We start from the raw sequence: 16,909 nt of genomic DNA on the forward strand, positions 1-16,909 counted from the left end.
GCGATATGCGTCTATAGGGATACTCTAAGGGCAGGTATTAGACTCCCTTTTCATCCATTCATTCCTTTGCTACTGGCTGATGTGGGCATCAGCCCTTGCCAACTTCCCCCTAACTCCTGGAGGTTGATTCTGTGCTATCTGTCGCAATGCGCCAAGCACAACGTCCCCACATCTGTTGCTGTCTTCAGGAAGATTTTTCAGTTCAAAAACAGCCCTGATAAAAGTCCGGGTTGGGTTTCTATCAACCAGCGCCCCACTATCCCCTATATCGTGAATGGGAAGTCCATCCCTGACAACAACTTGGGGTGGAAGAAAGATTTTTTGTTTGTTATTTGGGAAGGTAGAGACTGGGGCTCCCTGTTTCGATCATCCTTTGGGCTGGCCGTGGACGGGAGCCCAAATGACATAACTTTGTCTGAGGAGGAGGCTAGAGGTTTCAACCTCCTTACGCAAGACAACGGCACTTCCCATTGTTGGGACCTTATCCGGGAGACCGTCCTGGTAGAACGCGGCCTTTCGCCTGTTAACAAGAAAAGTAAGTTCCCTTTCTTATCTCCTTTATTTCCTGCACTTTTATTTCATTGATTTTCAACTGACTTTGTTTATTGCAGTGGCTGAGAAGATTGAGGAGGCTACCAAGCCGAAGGACCTGGAGACAACCAGGATGAAGAGGGCTGGGAAGGTCTTTAAAGACCCTCGACTTGGTGATCGCTTCCCTGAGTTCCTCCTTCAGGCAATGGAGCCAAGCGAGGAAGGCCCCAGCCAAGTTTTGCGCACCAAGCAGAGGCCAGGGGCCTATTTTCAACCTGCCTGGGGGATCCGGGGCAAGGACTCAATTGTGGGCAGCATGGCGCTGTCCAAGGAATGGTCTAAGCATTCCATCTCCCCGGTGGACTATCAAGATTTTGTCCTTCAACAGGACTTAGAGGGGAATGAGCTATTTGGAGCCCAGGCTCTGGCGACGGTACGTCCTTTACTTATGCTCTTCTTACTTATTTTTCCACGTTTCTTTTCTGAACTTTCACTGTTTCTCTTGCAGGCTAACGCCCATTTCCAGGGGGCAATCCACCAAGCTAAAGCTTGGTAGGTTGGCCTGGAAGATGCCAACAAGAAGTTGGAAGAGGCCAACCAAAAAATAAAGGCCCTTGAAGCTCAACTGGCCTCTTCCACTTCTGACCTAGAGACGGCCCGGGCCGAAAATGTCATTCTGAAGGCGCAGAAGGACAAAGCCTTTGATGGCTGGATGGACACCCAAGAATTCAAGGACTTGATGGTGGAGCATGATGCCCTTCTTCATCCAGTTAGCTATAAAGAGGGCTATGATGCTGCTGTGGAGGCCATCCAGGATGAGTTTCCCGAGGTCCTTGAGCAGTCTCCCTTTCCTTGTCCTGTGCGGGTTCCAGAGCTTGGAGGGGTTACTGAGAAGCTTGCTGTTATGATCAAGGACGGAGAGGAGGAAGATTCTTCCGAAGAGGAGTTTGAGCCTGTCGCTAAGAAGGCCAGGGTGGAAGAGCCTCCAAAAGCAACGCCTCAACAGCCAGCATCTCCTGCAGAGGGAACTTCTACAGGGACTTCGGAGGGGACAACCGAGACGTCCGAAGGAACGACCGAGACTTCCGAGGAGACTTCAGATAGTGGTTCTAAGGAATCTCAGCCTTCCAAGGCCTAACTTTTTGTATATCTTCTATTTGAACTTCATTCATATCTAAACTTGTCACCCTTCGGGGTTATATTTCATATGTTGCTTTTCTTCTTTCTGTTTTAACTTTACAATCTTAATACGCATTTGAACTTTAAACATCCTTAGATAGAAATAATTTCAAACTCTTTAATATGAAGTCTGGTTTTCCAAAACCTTACACAGCATGGGTTCGACCCTAATCAACAATAACTACACAATGTAAATTCTACTGGAATATAAAATCCTACGCAAGCAAAGCTTCATGGTGCTTTTAAACCTACTTGTCAATGACAAGTGAGAATCGTACTTCACCTATCTTACACGTAGTAAACCTTCAGGTTTTATGCGTGCCAGGTCCTCGGGACTTCAAAACCTTCCATAGTTTCCAGCTTGTAGGTTCCTCTACCCTGAACGCTCTTGACTCTGTACGGCCCTTCCCAATTCGGGGCAAGCTTTCCTTTCTGTCCAACACCAGAAGCCTCTATTTTTCTCAAGACTAGATCTTCTTGTTTAAAAAATCTCTCTTTAACCCTTAGGTTGTAATAGAATGAAGCCTTTTTCTAATATTCTACTATCTTTGCATGTGCCTCATTTCGCACTTCATCAATTAGATCCAGGGCTAACCTCTGCCCTTCCTCATTTTCTACAGCATTGAAAGTCTGAATCCTTGGAGAGGAATGCGATATCTCGACGGGAACTACTGCTTCTGCCCCATATGCCAACATGAAAGGAGTTGCTCCTGTCGTGACTCTACAGGTAGTCCTATAGGCCCATAATATTGGAAGTATCTCATCCACCCAATTATTTCTTGACCTCTCGATCCTCTTTTTTAGTCCATCCAGGATTATCCGATTTGCTACCTATGCTTGCCCATTGGCTTGCGGGTGCGCCACAGAGGTGAATCGTAACTCAATTTCATTTTCTTCACAATACTTCTTGAATTCCTCATTGTTGAATTGTGTTCCATTGTCAGTGACGAGGATACGGAGAATTCCATATCGGCACATAATGTTTTCCCACAGGAATTGTGCAACCTGCTTAGTTATGATTTTGGCCAAGGGTTTGGCTTCGATCCACTTGGTGAAATAATCAATGGCTACAATCAGAAATTTCCTTTGTGCCGTGGCCATAGGAAAAGGCCCTAGAATATCCATCCCCCACATGGCAAAGGGAATAGGCGAGTTTATAGAGGTCAGCATCTCGGGGGGTTGTCTAACAACTGGTGCATGCTTCTGACAGCGATCACACTTCTTCACATATTCTTTGGCATCAGCCATCATTTCTGGCCAATAGAAGCCTAAACGAGTTATCTTATGAGCCAAGGCCCTGCCCCCCAAGTGTTGGCCACAAATACCTTCATGCACTTCTTCAAGAGCCAAGCGTGCCTCATCGGGCCTGAGACACCTCAAGTAGGGAAACATGAAAGATCTTTTGTAAAGAATCCCATCTATCAAAGAGTACCTTAGTGCCCGAACAGTTAACTTCCGTGCTTCAGTTGCATCACTTGGCAACCAACCGGTCTGAATGTAAGCCTTGATGGGATCAATCCATGACGTCCCCAAGCCTATGGGAGCCACTAGCTTAACATCTATGCTTCGTGTCTTCAAAACACGGAAGTACACACTTTCTGAACTTTCTTCAATCTCAGACGAAGCGAACTTTGATAGCGCATCTGCCTTAACATTTTCTTCCCTTTGAATGTGTTCAACATGGCATTCATTAAATTGGGTCATCACAGCCCTTACTAGGCGGACATACTTAGCCATCGTATCATCCCTTGCCTCAAATTCTCCCTTTACCTGGGATATGATCAGCTTTGAGTCTCCACAGACCTTTAAGTTTTTGACTCTAAGTGTCTCTGCTAGACCAAGGCCAGCTATCAGGGCTTCATACTCTGCTTCATTGTTTGTGGTTGGAAAATCTAGCTTCATAGCATACTCAATTAAGAACCCATCAGGGCTTTGCAAAACCAACCCTGCTCCACTGGAATTTGTTTTTGATGCTCCATCAAAATAGAGAACCCAATATTTTTTCTCCTTGTCATCCTTCTCCCTGTCCCCATTGTCGACTCCCTTGTCTTGAGGTATGGTATCTTCCTGCCCCTCGACTTCTTGGTTGGGTATGGTACATTCCACCACGAAGTCAGCTAGTGCCTGGGCTTTTATAGTCGTACGTGGCTTATACTTGAGATCAAACTCTCCCAACTCTATTGCCCACTTAATCAGTCTCCCACTTGCCTTGGGACTGTGAATGATATTTCTCAGTGGCTGATTTGTTAGCACTTCAATCTGGTGAGCTTGAAAATAAGGACGCAGCTTTCTTGAAGCCATTACCAAGGCTAAAGCGAATTTCTCTATAGTTGAATAATTCAACTCAGCACCATGCAAAATTTTGCTGACATAGTATACGGGTTTCTGGACTTTCAGTTCTTCCTTAACCAACACCGCGCTCAAGGCGCTCTCTGAAACAGCCAAGTACAAGAATAAAATTTCACTCAAAACTGGCTTGGCCAACAACGGGGCCTGGGCCATATACTTCTTTAACTCTTCAAATGCCTTCTGGTTTTCCTCATTCCATACAAAGTCTTTGATGCTCTTTAGCGATTTGAATAATGACAAACACTTGTCCCCCGACTTGGAGATGAATCGTCCTAGCGCAGCAACCCTTCCTGTAAGCTTCTGAACATCCTTAACAGTTTTTGGTGGTTCCATGTCCAGGATCGCCTTTATCTTATCCGGGTTAGCCTCAATTCCCCTCTTTGAGACCATCAGTCCCAAGAATTTTCCAGATCCTACTCCGAAAGCACACTTCGTCGGATTCAACATCATCTTGTGGTACCTCAGGACCTCAAAAGCTTCCCTTAAATGGGTTATATGATCAGTCTTTACTAGACTCTTGACTAACATGTCATCAACATAGACTTCCATAGTCTTACCAATAAGATCCTTAAAAATTCTATTCACCAACCTTTGATAGGTGGCTCCTGCATTCTTGAGACCAAACGCCATAACAAGATAACAATAAACACCAAAGTCAGTGATAAATGATACCTTTGGAATGTCATCCTTATGCATTTTGATCTGGTTGTATCCGCTAAACCCATCCATGAAACTCAGCATCTCATGTCCAGCAGTGGCATCAATCAAAGTATCAATTCTAGGCAGCGGAAAACAGTCTTTGGGGCATGCATCATTCAAATCAGTGAAGTCTATACACATCCTCCACTTTCCATTAGCCTTCTTCACCATTACAGGGTCCGCTAACCACTCCGGAAATTGAATCTCCTCAATGAAACCAGCCTCTAAGAGCTTTTCCACTTCCTGCTTTATAGCCTCTTGTCTTTCCGGGGCAAAATTTCTTTTCTTTTGTTTTACTGTCTTCCGGCTTGGATCTACGTTTAGCTTGTGAGTAATTAACTCCGGGTCTATGCCTGGCATATCAGCTGCTGACCATGCAAACACATCACTATTTTCTTGCAAAAAATTCACTAACTTCCCTCTAAGGGGCTCCTCTAATGTGGCTCCAATAAAAGTCGTCCTCTCAGGATTCTCGGGGTCTAAAGGAACCGAAACCAATTCTTCTGCTGGCCTTCCTCTATTCTCATCATTTTCTCGAACATCCATATCTTCAATAGGAAGAACCTGCCCCCCGACTCCATCTGCCCTCAAAGAGGCCACATAACAGCTTCTAGCCATTTTTTGATCTCCTCTCTCTTCTCCAATCCCGTTTCGGGTGGGAAACTTCATGACTGAATGGTAGGAAGAGGGGACTGCCTTGAAGGAATGTATCCCTGTTCTCCCCATGATAGCATTATAAGTTGAACTAGCCTTTACCACCACGAAATCCAGCATCTGCGTTGCTTGCCTTGGCTCCGTACCTATGGTGGTTGGCAATTTGATTATCCCTTCCACAGGACATTCTACTCCAGCAAATCCATATATCGGCATGTCGGTTGGTGTTAACTGGGAGTCGTTATACCCCATCCTTAGAAAGGTGTCGTGGAGCAAGATATCCACAGAAGCACCATTATCCACAAGGACCCTCTTAACCGGGCTATTTCCTATTATTGGTGTTATGACCAGCGGGTCGTCATGGGGAAACTTCACACCCTCTAGGTCAGAATCATCAAAAGCCAATGTTACTTCTGTCCTGGCCCTCTTCGGGGCTTCTCCAACAATATGCATAACCTCTCTAGTATATGCCTTTCTGGAATTTTTGGACAATCCAGCAGCAGTTGGACCTCCAAAGATTGTGTTTATCACAGGCCCTCGAGGTCTCGGCCCTCCATAAATGGTGTTTATAACTGGTCCTCTAGGCTGGGTGTTTATAAATGGTGTTTATAACGATCCTCAAAGTTCTTCCTTCCATTATTATTCCTATCCCCTCCTTCTCCAGTGTATTTGTTCAATCTTCCTTTTCGAATGAGGAACTCAATTTCATCTTTCAATTGCCTACACTCATCGGTGTCATGGCCAACATCTTTGTGAAACCTGCAATACTTGCTCTTATCTAGCTTGGCGGGATCAGCCTTCAAGGGCTTAGGCCAGCGAACATCTCTGTCTTTCTCAATCTCCATCAAAATCTGACTTCTAGGAGCATTAAGCTTAGCGTATTCAGTGAACTTTTGCCCAGGTCCTCCCTTCTTGGGGGTTGAATCAGGGTTTTACTCGGTTCTCGGATATTTGTCCTTTGCAATATATTCCAAATCAGTTTTTCGCTTCTTGCCTCCAGTGGGCTCATTACTTACTATGGTCTTCCTCATGCTTTCTTCAACCTTAATATACTTCCCTGCTCTCTCTTGGAGTTGCAACATGTTTTCAGGGGGACGTTTGGCCAAGGACATCTTGAAGAACTCATCCCTGGTTCCTTGTTGTAGTGCTATCATGGCTACCTTATCATCAAGGTCTGGGACTTTTAAAGCCTCCTTTGTAAAACGATTCAGGTAATCTCTCAAGGATTCCTTAGCTCCCTGCACAAGACCCATAAGGGATGCTGAACTTTTCTCATGGACTCTTCCACTGATGAGTTGCTTAATAAAAGCCTGACTTAATTCTCTGAACGATCCAATAGAATTTAGGGGCAGGCGACTGTACCATCTTTGAGCCATACCCGACAGGGTTTGAGGGAAGGCCCGACACTTTATAGCATCATTCACGGGTTGCAGCAGCAGTGCATTAGAGAATGTCCTAACATGATTAGCGGGGTCTCCCGTGCCATCATAGGCTTTGATAGTGGGCATCTTGAATTTCCTTGAGATATGGGCATTCATTATCTCTTCTGTGAAGGGTGGAGTTGGATCATCAGGATCTCCAAGGGGAAGGAGATTGCTTGGATCAGTTCTTGGGACAACAGCCCTTCTTCTTACCGGACCATCCAGGTCTATGACAGGAGGAGGATTTCTCCCCCTAGGAGATATCTGGGGTCTGGTGGCCTGGTGAGCCTCCAAATCATGCCTCAGCCTTTAGATTTCAGCCTCATGAGCCCTGATCCTTTCCTGCACTTCTTGGGGATTCGCCCCTGGGGTGCTTTGGGGGCGTTGCCTTCCATCGGCCATTGGCTCTTTTCCAGGACGCCTCATTCTCGGGGCCACTTCATCATCCGAAGATTCGGAGTCTCTCTCAGTATAAGGACCAGAAAATTCCCGATCCTCAGGAATAGGACCCAAACCTCGTATATAGGGGGGTGACTGCCCTCGTGCTTTGCCTCGCCCAGCATATCCGCTTCCTCCAACCTCAGGGCGAAGGGGCATCCCATAAGGGGGGTTAGTAGTAACAACAGTTGAATATTCATACCCGACGGGTCGAGAATTCATAGGTATATGTACTTGTTGAACTTGAGGATTCGTACCTTGAATAGTCGGGGGAGTTGTCCCTTGAGGCTGAGGTTGAGTTGCCCCTGTCTGGGCTTCCCCCTGAGTAGATGCATAAGTTGAATGGGGAGGAACCTCCACGGTTGATGAAATCACCTGGGTTGTCTCTGATGGTGTTCCTTCCTCTAGAGCTCCAATTGTTCTCCGTGTTCTCGCCATGGTTGTTGTTGCGTTTTCCCACAGACGGCGCCAAATGTTATGGATAAAAAACTAAGGTTATTACTTGCTGTATTTAATACTAAGATTCGGGAGCTCAAGGCCTTTAATGGCTGCTCTCGTGTTTCGTGACTCAATCTGCCTTTACGAGATGCCTACGTATCTCTGTGATTTAGAGAATCAAGCCAAAAAACGTAGTTCTGATCGGTGGGGGTGAGACCCCTTATATAGATGTTGGGAGTCCTTGAATTGGACTTGGTATAGGAGACTTGGTGGGCAAGTCTCATAATTAGAATGGACTTTGGAGTCCTAGATAGTAGGAAACTGATTCCTTATCCTTTTAGGTCCCCTTGAGGCTAATCTCCAAGGATTTATATCCTTATCGGGACTCTTTTCAACATCTGATTTGTCCCTTATTAATTAATTACGAAATTAATTAATAATCAGGGCTTTTGGGCCTTTTTTATTCCATCAGGCCTGATCTGGTCCATCAGGCTTAACCTTTCTGGTCTGAGTATCATATATCTTTTTATTGGGCCTAGCAGCCCACAGCTTGTACAATTAATGCAGTATTTAATTATACAAGCATAATTTATTTATCCCTATCAAGAGCTTATTTTCCTGATGATTTTCATATGTCATACATCTGATTTGGAGTTCAATAACATGCTCAAAAGTGGGTTTAATTCTCGAATTTTAAAATTAGGGTTTATAACCCGTATGAATGTTTTCAATTGAAATTGGGGCTTTTTGATTTAGGGGTTATTAGCTGTTGATTTATAGTGGGTTTTGTTCCTTATGAAATTTGCAATCGATTGGTATATAGCTTGTTAACAGAGGATTAGTGAATCGAAGGGAGTTGTCTTTTTAAGTTTTCGATGTTTCGCCGGAAACCGGCGATGTTCTTGGCCAATTTCCGGCCAGGACAGGGATGATTGATGTGTTTTGATTGTACGAATAGATTCCTGGTGTTGTGTAGTATAAATCTGGAGCAGATGGTGAGGTGAGGGTGCCGGAATCGAGTTCTCCGGCCACCCCTGTATTTTCCGGCGACGGGGGTGTCAAAATTTCAGTTTAGTCCCTGGACTTTTGGGGACGATGAAGTTTGGTCCCTGAAATTTTCAGAGTTTGCAAATTTAGGATTCCTGTTTTAAAAATATTCAAAATTCATATTTCCTATTTATTTTTATTATAAAAATTCGATTTTAATTTCTGAAAATTCCAAAAATTATTTTTAATTCAAAAATAAATCTGAATTAATTAGTTAATTAATTTCAGTTAATTTTTAATTTATTAATTAGTCAATTAATTCGAAAATTAATTGATTAAATGATTTAATTAATTATTAATTGATTTTATTTAATTATCAATTAGATTTAATTATTTAAAAATGATTTAAAAATTCCGAAAAATAGTTTCGAGCTTTAAAATATTATTTTAAATTGTTTTCAAGGCTCGATAATTATTATAAAATTGTTTTGAAGCCAGAATTGGCCAGCCGAACCCTGTTTATTACTCCAAAATTTATCCAACGACCCGTTTTAATTCTGAAAAATGTTTTAAAAATCATTTTAAACATCCAAAAACCTGTTTATGACTCGAGACTTCCTTATAAACATTATATCATGGATTATGTGACGTGTTATGTGTTATCTGTGACTTGATTGGTTAACTGTCGGTTTATATATTCGATGTTTACTTGTTTATTGCGTAACTTTCAATCCGTTAATCGGATTTGGGTGAAACGAAAGGTAGATAGAAGTATGTGTCGAATAGAATCGTATAAGTTGAATATTGATAGATGCTTATGATATGTGAGCAGAAGAGGCAAAGCGAGGAAAGGGAAACAGGTAGTCGAGGAGTAAGACAGTCGTGACTGAAAGCAAGTGTAGTATAATAAGCTAGTACCAGGCAAGTGTTCTAAACTTTCTCGAGATGTTGTATTGATTGATAATCTTGTTTTATATTGCAAGTGCTTTGAAACAATGAACCCAAAACCCTGATTCCAGTTATTGATCTTGAGCCGTAAACCTTATTCTTTCTAAGCCATTGATTGTTGTATACTCAAATACGAACCTCAAATATACGATACTACTCCACAAATACATACAAACTAAATATCAAACACTGAACCAGATTGCTTACACACTCAAACCATTGTATCTTATGCTTTGAAAGGCCAAATCCTTGAAACCCTGAAACAATGATTCCTCTCTTATCCAATTCTTTCATTACCTAACAGCCAAGCTTTGGAAATGCCATATTGATCTTTATGCAGATTGAAACCATTTTCATTATTGAACGTCCAATGTTGTTAATGATTCTGTTTATTGTTTATTACTACTTATTCTGTTATTATGTTAGAATTGGATTGTTTTTATAAAATTATGGACCAGATTCGTGGTCAGACCATATAATGGTCAAGTTAGGCCAATGTGTGCCTTGGATCCAGTAGTTAGAGCGGTTTTCTGTGCTTTGCTCGGGGTTAGTGCGTGACTGATAAACAGCCTAACCTTGGTTTTTAAATTGAAAATATAATATCCAATTCTAAATCAAAATTCATTATTCACTTGATATCGTAACCATTTTCACCTGATGATCATTATTCTCAGTTTTGTCATTGTGACTTGCTGAGCTAGTTAGCTCATTTGTGCGATGTTGTTTATGTTCTTTTCCAGTTAAAAAGGAACCGGTTGGTACCGAGATCCCCAGTCCAGTGCGAGAGCTAGGGGTTCAGGTTGATCGAGCTGAGCTAGTAGGCTTCTTTTAGGATAATATAAGTTTGTAAAAGTTTTTAATAATGTTTAATACTCAGTTCTGACTTTGGATAGTTGGGATTTGAACGATTTGTAATATAAGTGTGTGTTTGGCTTCTGTGCATACTTTAACCTGTTGCGGTCCGTGGTAGTTGGTAAATAGGGTCATTGCATATTATTATTCTCTTTATTATTGTTATAAGCAGGTTATAAATAGTGTGTGTGTGGACCCCAAACTTCTGACCCAGGTTTGGAGGGCGCCACAGGTTTGGTATCAGAGCTACAGGTTATAAGTCACGGACACAAGCCTAAGTTGATGGGAATGGGTAGAGGGTTAGGATTAGAAGTAAGGAATAGAAAGATAGAATGTCGAGAGGTTGAGTGCTACGGTATAATAGGTATTAGTATAATTCGCGTCGTGGTTTGAGATTCTTATATTGCGATATGATTTCAGATAGCAGCGATGGCCGACTCTTTTATCCCCGTATCAGCTGATCACTCAGAGCCTTCAATTGGAATACCATCTTCAGATCCACGTCCCGTTGTTCCACCAGTGTTGGCTATTCTACCTCCACCTGTGTTGCAGCCTGTACCATTGCAAGCTATTCCACCCTCAGGCATGAGGCCACCTATCAGAGGACCCCCACCAGCTGATTCAGGCTTTACTGGTCATTCAGTTACATGAGTACCTTTCCAGTTCTCTTTTTATCCTGTCCCATATCATCAGTTTGAGGCTTGCCTTATGGAGCAGCGATTCCTACAGGGTCAGATTCTGGAGTTACTACATATCATCCGTACCAGAGAGGTTGGGAGTGGTGAGAAGCGACTTAGAGAGAGGCTCCAGGTGTTTCGTAGAGCAGCTGCTGTGAGGATTCCTGAGGCTACACATGAGGACATCACCCCTGATTTCCTAGTGGAGTGGGCTAAGTGGGTTCTAGAGGAGCTTGAGGAGATTGGAGGTCCAGACTTGCCATGAGTCAGAGATCCAGAGACAGAGATGCTGAGCAGTGTTATTATGGTTGTGTAGTATGTATAATAGTGTGTAGTGTGTATCTATAGACTTTTGGGTTGTATTTATAGACCAGCTATGCTGACTAGTGAGTAGGTTGTTGTACCCTTTTGCTTTTACCTCCGAAGCGTCTTTACGCTTATATTATCCAAAAATTTTGATCTATATATATCAGTACCTTTTCTTTTCCAGCACTGTCATTTATTTTATTGCACCTGTTTTACTTTACCTTATTTATTGCACCAGTTATACCCCTGTGATACCATGTACCCTGTTTTCCATAACTATTTATATTCTGTAAAGAAGCATGCAATTTACTTAGTTTAATGGTTATAACCATTTTCAAAAAGGGATATTTCTATTTTACAAAACTTTTCTTTTATGCAAAGGATTTGATTTAAAAGCTAAATAAGTTATTTGATTCTTTACAGAAAAATGCCTCCCAGAAGAAATACCCGCACCAACACCCAGAATGAAGAAACCAACAACAACAACAATAATAACCAAGATGATACAAACCAGAATGTCAACCCAGGACCTATAGACCCAGCAATAGCCCAGATTCTCCAAATCTTGGCCCAACAAACAGTTAACCTGGCACAACAACAACAAAGACAGACCAATCCCCAGGTAACTTTCAAAACTTTTCAAAAAGTAAACCCACCAGAATTTAAGGGTTCCTTAGAGCCGATTGAAGAAAATGTTTGGTTAAAGGAGATAGAGAAGGCATTTGCCTTAGTGAAAGTAAAGGAAGAACAGAAGGTTGAGTTTATAAGTTACTATTTGAAGAATGAGGCCACCTATTGGTGGGAGATGGTGAAAATATTGGAAGGTACAGATGTTATTACTTGGGAGAGGTTTAAGGAATTGTTTTTAGAAAAGTATTTTCCTCAGTTTGTCCAGGATCAGATGGAGTTGAAGTTTTTAGAATTAAAGCAAGGGAATATGTCGGTGGCGGATTATGAGAGTAAATTTGAGGAATTGTCAAGGTATGTGCCGTCGTATGTGGATACTGACAGGAAGAAGGCTAAGAGATTCCAGCAAGGTTTGAAGTCATGGATCATAGGGAAGGTAGCCATTTTTGAATTGGATACCTATACAGGAGTTGTACAGAAGGCTATGATCGCAGAGACAGAGAGTGAGATGTCACAGAAGGAGAAAGAAAGCAAGAAAAGGAAATTTGAAGGGAATGAAGGTCAGTCACAACCAGGGAAGTTTCCAAATTTTAAGAAGGGCAAGTTTCAGCCAGGGAGAAATTTTAATTTCAAGAGACAAAATGTAAGCGACGGAGGCCAGGGCAACCGTCCAGTTAATGCGAATCAGCCGAATCAGTTGAGATTAACTTTTCTAGATTATCAGGTATGTGGAAAGAAACATGGAGGAGTTTGTAATAAGTTAAATTTGGTTTGTTTTAAGTGCAACTAGAAAAGGCACTATTCAAGGGAGTGCCGGAATCAGCCCGCAAGAGAGCCAGCAAACAAGGACCAGCCTATTCGGAATCCAGTCGTTAAGGTTCCAGCCATTGGATTTACGTGCTTTAAATGTGGAAAGCCAGGACATATGGCCTGGGATTACTAGACACCAGCCCCAGTCAGTAATGCATTGAGGATTATGGGATCTACTCCAGCAGTGAATGAGACTCCAAGGGCTAGAGTTTTTGACATGTCTGTGAAGGATGCTATCCAGGATACTGATGTCGTGGCAGGTATGCTTAATGTCAATTCTTTATTTGCCAAAGTGTTAATAGATTCGGGAGCAACTCGATCGTTTGTTTCACAAGATTTTATTAGCAAGTTAAATTGTCCAGTTGAGTATTTAAATGAAATAATGACTGTGGAATTAGCAAATCAAGAACGTGTATCTGTTAATCAAGTTTGTGGGAATTGTGAGATTGAGATTTCTGGTAGTAAGTTTTATGTAGATTTGATACTATTTAAGTTAGGAGAATTTGACGTTATCCTAGGAATGGATTGGTTATCTAAGCACGATGCCCAGATAGATTGTCGAAATAAGAAGGTAATGGTGAAGATGCCAGATGAGAGGATAGTAACGTTCAAGGGCCAGAAGCAAGTAAAGAAGTTCTTAACGATGATTCAAGCCAAGAAGTTACTATGACAAGGATTCGAGCATTTCGTGGCATATGTGATTGATAAAAGTCAAGAGCCAGCAAAACTTGAAGATATTCCAGTAGTGAATGAATTTCCAAACGTGTTTCTCGACGAGCTACCAGGACTTCCTCCAGATAGAGAAATTGAGTTTGCAATCGACTTAGCACCTGGAACTAAACCAATATCCAAGGCCCCGTACAGAATGGTGCCCGTTGAGATGAAAGAGCTAGCGAAACAATTGCAGAAAGGCCGACGCTCTGAGCAGAAAAGAAAGGTTAAACATGATAACTTCATCCGAGGAATTAATCAGGGAATTTGAGAAGCTGGAAATAGAGGTTAGTATTCCAAGTATGTCTACAGAGGTATTGTGTGCAATGTCATTTCAACCAGAATTATTAGAGAAAATAAGAAGATGTCAGGAGGAAGTAATGAGCCATGAACGAGACAGTTTGACAGGAGAAGAAACAGGGAGTCAAAAGGATGATAAAGGGATATTAAGATTTTCTTCCAGAATATGGATACCCAACATAGCTGAGCTGAAAGATGAAATTCTTCGAGACGCTCACAACTCTAGATACTCAATTCATCCCGGGAGTACGAAGATGTACCGAGATTTAAGAGAAAACTTTTGGTGGCCAAGCATGAAGAAGGAAATTGCAGAATGGGTAAGTAAGTGTTACACTAGCCAGCGAATTAAAGCAGAACATCAAAGGCCCAGTGGATTAATACAACCATTGGATATTCTAGAATGGAAGTGGGAGCATATAGCGATGGATTTTGTAGTCGGATTACCGAGGACCAGGGCGAATCATGATGCTATTTGGGTTCTTATCGACAGATTGACGAAGTCAGCGCATTTTCTTCCTATCAACGAGAGATTCTCAATGGATAAATTGGTACGGTTATATCTTAAAGAAATTGTGACACGACATGGAGTTCCAGTATCCATAGTTTCAGACAGAGATCCTCGATTTAACTCAAGATTTTGGAGAAGTTTTCAAGATTGTCTCGGAACGAAGCTGAACATGAGTACCGCGTACCATCCGCAGACGGACGGTCAAAGTGAAAGAACGATTCAGACTATTGAAGATATGCTGAGGGTATGTGTACTAGATTTTGAAGGGAGTTGGGACGAGCATTTTCCATTAGTTGAATTCTCCTACAACAACAGCTATCATGCCAGCATTGGAATGCCGCCTTACGAAGCCTTGTACGGGAGAAGATGCAGATCTCCAATATGTTGGGAAGAAGTTGGTGAGAGAAAGATTTTGGGTCCAGAATTGATCCAGCAGACAAAAGAGAAAATAGAACTCATTAGGAAAAGATTAACAGCAGCTTAAGACCGTCAACGTAAATATGCAGATCCTACCAGAAAAGATATGGAATTTGAAGTTGGTGAAGCAGTGCTATTAAAAGTTTCTCCTTGGAAAGGTCTATCAAGATTTGGGAAGAAAGGAAAGCTGAGTCCGCGTTATGTTGGTCCTTTTGAGATTTTGAAGCGTGTGGGAAAGGTTGCTTATGAATTAGCGTTACCACCTCACATGCAACATATTCACAATGTGTTCCATGTGTCGATGTTGAAGCATTATTTGCCTGATTCGAACCATGTGATAGAATACGAGCCAATCGAGATCCAACCAGATTTATCTTTTGTAGAGCAACCAATACAGATTTTAGATAAGAAAGAAAGAGTACTTAGGAATAAGTCTGTATCTTTAGTGCGAGTCTTGTGGAGGAATCCCAAGGTTGAAGAGTCGACTTGGGAATTGGAAAGCGAAATGCGATCCAAGTATCCTCATTTATATTCCTAGGCTGATTCTGAGGACAGAATCCTGTTAAGGGGGGTAGATTGTAATATCCCATATATTTTCAAATATTATTATTATTATTCGGAATTGTTTATGTGATTTTATGTGAATTTTTGGTGAATTATCTGAAAAGTAGAATAGATATCTGAATGTTATATGTGACATTATTTGAATATTTGAATTTTTATATGTCCAGAATAAAATATAGATAATTGTGGTATTTTTCTGGTAATTTTTGGAGTGTTATATGATTTTATAATGATTTATGAATTATTAGTTATTTTCAGAATAATTATAAAATTATTTTATAAAGCCGGGAATCTTCCAACTTCAACCGTTTTGCGTTTTTACAACCCGAAACTCTTCCGAAAACTCCTTCATAACCTAATCTGGTAATTCCGGACATTTTCCGTGTTTTGACTTTTTCGATCCGGATTACGGTTTGACTCGTGCGCGGCCCGGCGCAATATTTTCGATACGATAGTTATTTCGGTAATCAATAAAAACCCGTAATCTCGAAAGACGGGATATTTTTACGTTATGTTCGTATATGGTGTTTTATAAAAATCCCGGTTTTGATAATTATCCAATTCTAGTATTGAATTGTATCGTTTTTACAGTTACTTAGCGGCTAAGCAACTAATTTAACGATCCAAAACGATCCAGAACGATCCAATATTTCATAAATATAAATAGCCTATTTCTTATTTCGTTTATTTCGTTTATTCATTTGCAACCAGTTAAAATACCGTAAAAATAGAGAAAAACCCGAGAAACCGATACGTTTCCGAGAATCAAACACACGAACGAAGGCGTTATCGAACTCCGATTCGGGCGTGCAGCATATCAAAACGAAGCTCTCGAAATCTTCTTTCTGAATCAACCATCAGTTTCTGCCCAGAAATCACAGTAATTTTCTTATTTAATTATTTATATTCGAATTATTTGATAATTAAATTATGAATATTTGTTCTTGATGTTGATGTGATTTGATGCTTCCATGTTGTAGAGTATGTTTTTCTGGTCGATTTGGTATATTATACTTCAAAAATAGGGTTCGGTATCATATAGAAATTGAGGTTTAATTTTCTGAAAATTCTTTGAATATGTGTTCTTGGTGTTCTTGAAAAGTTCTGAGAATCAAACCCAAATTTGAGGGTGATGCAGACTTCAGAATTTGAAGTATGAGTAACCAAAATGTTTAGATTTTCATGTTCTTTCTGTTTATGCCCTCAAATCATTCAAACGACTAGGGATGTGAAAAATTCGTAATTTAGGGTTAATATTCGAATTTGGGGGTTTCTTGATTGTTAGTTGTTCATTGAATTAGGTTATGCAGAAGAATAGATCGTGTTTCTCTGAGTTTAACGGTATTTTTGGATTGAATTATGGTGTCCGATTTAAAGTAGCCGGAAAAGCTCGGTTTTGACCGGCTTTAATGGCGGTTTGGCCGGAACCGAGGACTCGACAGTGTTTTGTTATTGTCGATGTCGTCTCTGAATTGTGGTAGTGTTGTAGAATC

This window comes from Apium graveolens, chromosome 7, assembly GCF_009905375.1.
Source record: "Apium graveolens cultivar Ventura chromosome 7, ASM990537v1, whole genome shotgun sequence".
Lineage (NCBI taxonomy): Eukaryota > Viridiplantae > Streptophyta > Magnoliopsida > Apiales > Apiaceae > Apium > Apium graveolens.